At 40.6% G+C, this 8,048-nt stretch overlaps 1 pseudogene; it reads left to right on the top strand.

Annotated features, from left to right (window-relative positions):
- Window positions 1-4,966: 4,966 nt before the first annotated feature.
- On the top strand, window positions 4,967-5,543 carry LOC104863168 (annotated as a pseudogene).
- The last annotated feature ends 2,505 nt before the right edge of the window (window positions 5,544-8,048 follow it).

Consider the following 8,048-nt stretch of genomic DNA (forward strand, 5'->3'; position numbering starts at 1 on the left):
GGAGCGCGCACGCACGCACGCACGCGCCGCCCGCTCTTTAAAGCTACCCAGAAGGGCGAAGGCGTCTTTGGGACCTCTCCGGGAGTGCTGGACCCTCCCCGAGTGCCTGCCGCGTCTCGCGTGTCCCAGCCATTTGTCTGTGAGCTTCCTTCCGCGTCGCAGGCCCGAAGGAAGGCAGCCACGGCCGCACGTGCTGCCTCCTGGACGCATCCCCACCGACCAGCCTGCAAACGCCGGCGCTGATTGCGGGAAGAGAAGCAGTCTTTCTTGTTTAGTAAGAAAGTGCACATAAATAGACGTTGCCCTTTATCCCACCATTGGAGATAACCTTCAGCATTTTCATACCCAGTCTTACTTTATATGCTTACTTTCCAGAAAGATCTTAGCAAACTTTAATACACTTTTTCTTTACATATGACAAATTTTATTTCATACGCATGCTCCTTCTGCACCTCAGATTGTTAATCTATGGCCCATGCTAGGTTTCAACATCTCCCCCAGCCCCCAGTATTAGATATCGTGCAAAAGTGTGTGTGTCTGTTTGCCAGTGTGTTTGCATCTATGTATATCTGTGTGGCTGCTCGAGCACACAGAGAAATGTGTACATTCCATCACTACTAAGGGAGGCTTACCCCTCTTCCATCAAAAGGTTAAGAATCAGGAGGTATACACCTCTGACCAGCCGCAGCCTGTGAAGTTGGGTTTTTTGCAGTACTGGGATTGAACCCAGGGCCTTGCTATTGAACTGCAGCTCCAGCCCTTTTAAAGTGTTTTTGTTTTGTACCGGGGCTTGAACTCCGGTCCTTGTGCTTGCAAGGCAGGTGGCAGAACCACTGAACTAAATCCCAGGCCTTTAAAGTTTTGTTTCTTTGTTTTGAGACATGGTCTCACTAAGTTGCCTAGGTTGGATTTGAATTTGAGATCTTCCGGCTTAAGCCTTCTAGAGGGCTGAAATTACAGGCATGACCACTGGGACAGGTTTTGAAGTAATGTATTTTTTGTGAGACTCCCACCATTGCAGTCAGACTTGCTATAGGAACCCCTCCCTCACTTGGAGTTTCTCTGCAGGCCTGTGGGTAGGTCTACACCCTGACCAGATCCTCCCCCCACCCCTGCCTGGTTTCTGGGAAGCAGCTGTTCTCCTGCACACCCAGCTTCATCATGCAGTTGTTGTTGCACCAGCAGTGAGGCCCTGCAAGGCAGCTATTTTTATCCTCTGGGAAGGATAGGGGAAGAGTTGGACTGATGAGGAGGGAAATGGTGAAACTTGGTTTTCTCCTATACAGAGAGAGAAGGGGATTCTGTTTAGAGATTAGCTGGCCGTGATTTATCAAGCATCAGCTCTGGGACACAGAATACAGTGCCCCTTATCCTCCAGGAGGAGGCTAGGAAGAGGTCAAAGGATAAAGAAAGCTGCACCATCCGAGAATGATAAAAACCACAAGTCAGCAGAAACACTTCTGGTGAGCAACATTGCTACACAGTAAAAGGCCAGGGCTCTGCCAGGAAGGACTTGGGGCTGGGAACATGCTGTGTGAATAGGATTCTCAGTCAGAAGACATTTTCAAAAAGGATGGCAAGTTCCTGGGTTCTTGAAAAAATTTAGCAGTCTCCAAATTAGGAAGTTCCTGTCTTCTAGAGGACCTCTGATACTTCTAGATCTCCCTTGGCCAATGGTTTTTTTTTTTTTTTCAGGTGCAGCACAGAGCTGCACAGAGCTCTTGGGCCTGGCTAGATTCTGGTACCTATTCATTATGTGACCATGGGAAAAAATCACTTAAAACTCTCCTCTCCTTGGTTTATTCATTCATAAAACAGGGATGTTAATGCCAGACTTGCAAGGCTTTTATAGGATTTAACTGGAGAAGCTATAAATAAAAAAACTGGGCAGACACTGGAAGGGTGTCACACCTGTTATTATTGTTATTAAAATCAATCCCTCCCCTCTAATGACCACTTCCTCTGAAAGTCTCACCACCACTTACCTACAACAGTTCGAACCAGGGCTCCTCAAGAACTTCATTCACTAATGCCATACATACTTGGCCCAAAGCTTGTGCTCAACGCACATTTATGCTGGGCATATTGGGCATTGGGACACAGGAATAAGCAAAGTGCTTCTTTGAGGATGTACAATAAACAGATGTTTATTGCACATTTTTATCAGTGTGACGAAGGAAAAGTTAGTGGTTCCCAAAGTATGATTCCCAGTATCATGATCACCAGAGGGTTTTATAAATGCAAATTCTCAAGCCCCACTCTAACAAAAGTAGAAACTGGGACCAAGGGTGGACAGGAATCTATTTTCATACACTGTCCAAGGGCTTTTGATGCTGGCCATTCAGTTTAGAAAAGCTCAGCTCTTATTTCTCCTTTAGTCTGTTGCAGGTACTTCCTCCCTGGTTTGCCTGCTACCTCCCTTCCTCCTTCAGTCTGTTCCAGTGCAGTGGCCAAAGCCATCCTGGTAAACAGCCTGATCATGTGATCGTGTCACTCGCTGGCTTTCAGAGTGCCAATGGTACTTCAACTCATCCAGAATAAAAGGCAAGCCTTCTATGAGCAGTCAAGGCAGTTCTTGCTCTCCAGTTCTTTTCCTCTGACCTTGTCTCCTTCAATTCCCCTTTCTCAGTCCCAGATACAATGGCTTCCTTGCTGTTCTTCCAATTTACCAGACACAATCCTACCTCAGGACTACACTGCTGTTCCGAGCCTGGAGTTGTTCTTCCCTATGACATCCACACGACTTCATCTCTCACCTCTTTCACATCGATACTCATACGCTAACTTCTGAATCAGATTGAAGTTGCAAACTTCTTAACACTTTAGTTAAACCCTCTGAGAAGGAACCTGCTCCAGTGCAGAGCATTTGTTCTTCACACACCCCCAATCCATCCCCGCAGAGGAAGTGCCCTCTCTCTCCCCTTCCAAGGTGTGGGTGGCAGTTTTTGACATTTCCCAGAAACCTAAGAGTGAAAATGCTAGGAAAACCTGACCTTAACCTCCTGAGGTTTCTTGGCCTGGGAGAAATGAAGGCGACAACTATGACCACAGTCCACACACTACTCTCCTTCTTGGTTTTGCTTGTCCTCGTGGTTGACCTTAGAATCTTCAGAACTGTTATTTCACTCTACTAAAATAGGCCTGCCTTGGTCTTGAGATGCCACAGGGTGAGGGGGTGAGAACACTGTGCAGGTTCCTCAGTAGCAGTATGGGAGCAAGACCAAGGAGGCAATGCAATGAGAGGTATTCTGTGCATGCATTCTGGGGCAGGCTTAGGTACCCACAGAATAGACCCCGTTCTTTCCCAGAGCTCTCAGAGTTGAGGGACAACTCCTCCACATGGACTGAACTGTGTCCACTTGGCTGAGGAAGTGGAAGGCTGGCTCTAAGTTCTGAAAAGGTCCCCTTCCTCTGCAAGGAACATTTGGGAATGCTGCTTTCTCTGTAGACCTTCTCATTACATTTCATATATTAACCCTCAAACAGCAAAGAAGTACATGGAGTGAAATAAGAACATTCTCCACATGCACCCTCATCTCTCTTCCTACCCAGTTTGGTGTGTATTCTTATAGCTCTTTCTCTAGGCATTTACTTGCATGCATACATATTTAAACACACATACGTGTGTTTGTGTGTGTGTGTGGTTTATTCAGTTTTAGGAAATGGAGTCATACACATAATCATGCTCTTCTACACAACTTACTTTCTTAACTAATGAAAATAAGTTGAGATCTTGCAGATTCTTATACAACAGGGTATCCAGAGGCTCCTGCAGGGTGTTCTTTTGGTTGAGATGGAACCTGATTTTACTAGTTCTGGTAATAGACTGCATATCTTTGCCAAGCATCTTTGTGCACATAGTAGATATTTAAATGGGTAGATTCTATGAAAAGAAATCTCTGTGTCAAAGGAAATTGTGTTTTGATTTTGATAGATCTGCTGAACTAGTTTGCAAAATATTTTACCAATATACATTTCTACCAGTGCACAAAAAGAGGGATAAGATAATATGCCAGTGCTTTTCATTTTGTTTTTGATAATCTGGGAAAAGAAAAATAACGCATTGTTATTTAATCTGCATTGCCCTAATTGATAGTGAGCTCAAGCATCTTATATATTTATTGCCATTAAATTTATGTTTTGAAGTATTTGCCCACATCTTTTGCCAGTTGTTTTGTTGGTTTCTTTGATTCTTTATTGATTTTTCAAGTATTTTATTTTACTATATCCCTTGTCATTTAACTTTTTTTCTTAATTTACATTATGGATTTCTACTTTAGATAATTTTGACAATCTTTTTCCTTTTAATTTCTGCATTTTTTGTGCTCTTTAAAAAGGACCTCACTATAATTTTTGTATTTTTCTAATGCTTTGCATTTTTCTTTTTTAGAAAAATCAGCTCCTTGATCCACCTGGAATTTATGTTTATGTGTGGCATATAACACAGTTTTATTTTTTCCATATGGGGAGTCACTTGTCTGAAATATTATTTATTGTATTTACTGAACATTTCACCATTAGTGGCTGTGTCAAAATTTAACAAAACATGAATATTAACCTGCTTTTACTCTCCTCCTCGTTCACATGCCTCCCATGTCAAGACCATCTAGATGTCACCGGCCAGTACAGCAGATGCTGGCCACGTGTGGCTGCCTTGTGCTCGAACTATGGCCTGGAGGAACTGAGAGGTGCTGTAAGAGTAAAATATATGCTGGACTTGGATGAATGTAAAATATCTCATAACATTTTTATAATGATCGCACATCAAAGTGATAATATTTTGTTAAAACATTATATTGAAATTTATTGTACATGTTTCTTTTCACCTTTTTGACTTAACAAATAGAAGGTCTTACATATATGTCTTACATTATATTTTATTGGGCAATGATGATCTAGATATTAGTTCCAGATTGTTCAGTATTTTATGCTAAAGAAGCAGCTCTTCGCCACATCTCTTGTGAGAATGAAGACCATTCTCAATAATCAGACTGTCGACATTCCAGAAAATGTCAAACTCACTCTGAAGGGACGCACAGTTGCTGTGAAAGGGACCCGCATGAACCCTGTGGAGGGACTCCGACTACGTTAATGGAGAGCTCAGTCTACCTGGAAAGGAAAAGAAGAGGTTCCGGGTTGACAAATGCTGGGGAAACAGAATGGAACTGGCCACGTTCTCACTGTCTGTAGTCATGCACAGAACAGGGGTGTCACACTGGCCTTCTGGTACATAATGAGGTCTGTGAATATTCACTCTCACTTCCCTTGGAAGTATCCTTATTCAGGAGAATGGATCTCATGTCAAAATTCTGGATTTCTTGGGTGAAAAATGACATCTCCCTAGTTTGGATGAGGACAGGTATTGCTTGTTCAGTATCTTAAGCCCAGAAAGGTGAATTAATCCTTGAAGAAAATGATATTGAACTTATTTCAAATTCAGCTACTTTGACTCAATAAGCCACAACAGTTAAAAACAAAGACATCAAAATATTGGGGATGGTATCTATGTTTCTAAAGAGGAAACAGTTCTGCCTGATGAATAAGATACAAGAGTTATCTAGCTACAGAAATAAGATTTGGAATTATATGATTTCAATTTGTGATATTTTAATGATTCAATAAAAGACCTCAGTTGAAAAAAATTACATTTTTCTCACAGCACTTTAAACAATTGGCCAATTACAACAGCAACAGTAACTGAAATTAAAATAGGCATGTGATCCTCTGGAAAGCCGCATCATCATAGGTGATCTTCCTCTCCCACTAGCAATTTTTTTAAAAAACCACAAACATCAAAATTGATTTATTTGGCTCAAAAAATGCAAATTTTCCATCATCCCAATGTGAAAAAAGAAATTCTGTAAAATGGTAAATGTGTCATCAAAATGAATATATTGTTATTTAAGACATGAGAAACATTCCATTTGGAGTCTTGGCCTGGAAGCCTGGAAAAGCCTGTTCATCCTCCTCAAAGATAGCCGGGGATCTTTGCTAAGTTGGAAGATATATTCAAACTACATTGAAAAATCTTTTCTCATCAATTTGGCAAAAAGCCAGAAGGAGTTAACTAACACATCCAAATTTACCAATGCTATCATACATCTAGAAAATGGGAGAGCTGGAAATTGATTTCAGACAGTTCCCTGCTCTGTCCTGGGGTTACTTGCTGCTAGGAACGTCACTCTGGTCCTGCCCCCACACCCAGTCACTCCCCAGGGGGACAGTGCCACTGAGAACACTGCTGGGCCCAAGAGGAACAAGATGAGATTCTCCCAGCCAGTTGTTCCAAATTAGGTATGCCTGTAACTGCCTTAGGGTACCTTCCCTTCCCTTTAGTCCACTGACCCTGAACTTGGAGCTGTTCCAAATCACTGCCATCCTTAAAGCAGAAGTTTCCTGGAGGGTATTTTAGCCTGTGGTTTTCTCTGATTTCATTTTGCTCTTAATTTAATATCATCTGCTTTCTATTTTTTAGGGGGGTTCTCAATTTTTCTGATCCATTCATAAGAAATGAAATATTTCTGAATGACAAAACAACTATAAACTAAGTTAAAAAGCAAATTTTTTGCAATTCTCACTTTCTCCAGCTAATGTAAAACACACACACACACACACACACACACACACACACACAAATACCTACAACTCAACAGTAACAAAAATGGGTAAAGAAATACACAATTCACAGTAAAATACAAATAGACCGAAAATATATTAAAATGTTTAATCTTAGTCTCAATAAGAGAAATGCAGGGCTGGGGATTTAGCTCAGTGGTTCTGCCACCTGCCTTGCAAGCGCAAGGACCTGAGCATGATCCCTGGTACAAAAAAAAAAAAAAAAGAGAGAGAGAGAGAGAAATGCAAATTAAAACTACATGGATGATGTAACTATTTTTTTTATTTTTTTATTTTTTTGCCAAAACACATTAAGGTCAATCAAGCCAATTCTGCATGTACCCAATTCATATTTTTCCAAGATAAAATTATTATGAGTTGTTATTTTAATTTTAATTTAGTGTATTTGTTGTGGAAGGAATAGGCAAATGAGGCACGCACAGCGAAGAGCTGAATGGAAGTAAAATAAAAAGCTTATTTTGTCAGAAAAGGATCAATTTCATTAAAAAAGGCAGTGCCAGTGATCGACCTCCTACTGGGTTGCAGCTTCCTCTTTTATGGGTTTTACAGCTATGATCTCTTTCAGGTGGTTACATTTCATTTCCTCAGTTCACATTACCCATGTATAAATTACAGTAACCAGACAGTTAACTTTAACCCAGACATAACAATTCTTTGTAGTTAGGGAGTTTACCTCAAGATTCATCTAGCTCTCTATGCAAGTGCACAGGAAGCGGGTGTTCAAGGTTAGGGATGAGACCAGATGTCCCATTTCATGGTCAGTGCCTCCAGTGTCTGTTAATTTTGACAGAAGTCATTTTACATTTTCCTAACATTTTTGTAGGTCTTTATTTTTATTATTTGCAAAAGTTTTCTCTCATGTTGAAATAAACATTACAGTGAAAAAATATAGATGGAGATACTATATTTTAACCAATGAGATTGGCCAGTCTCTAACAGTTTAATACGATGGTGTGTGTCCCAGAGTAGGGAAACAACTGCTTTCATGCATAGCTAATGGGAATGCAATGAAAATCACTAACGCCTCTATATACAACTATCTGTCAAATTTATAAATGTACATATCCTATGACTTATCTGTTCCACTTCTAGTACTTTATCCTTTTTAAAAATTGTTTTATTTTTAATTTTAATTTTTACTTTTTATCTAGTACTTTATCTTAAGGACACATTTAGACACTTAGGAAATGCTATGCGTGTGAAAACATTCACTGCATTATTTTGTAATATGATCACAAGAAATGGCTGGAAAACATTTGCTGATCAGTAGTGCAATGGTTTAAAAAGCTGTGGTATGTCCACCTGGCTATTTGGCTATAAAGGAAAATGAGAGTGCTGTTTGTTTATGGATATGGAGCCATCTCCATTTCGTACAAGTGAGTAAGACCAAGTGCAGAGTAGTAAGTGGAGCA

The sequence above is a fragment of the Fukomys damarensis genome, unplaced genomic scaffold, assembly GCF_012274545.1.
Source record: "Fukomys damarensis isolate Sample0158 unplaced genomic scaffold, DMR_v1.0_HiC HiC_scaffold_37, whole genome shotgun sequence".
In the NCBI taxonomy this organism is placed as follows: Eukaryota; Metazoa; Chordata; class Mammalia; order Rodentia; family Bathyergidae; genus Fukomys; species Fukomys damarensis.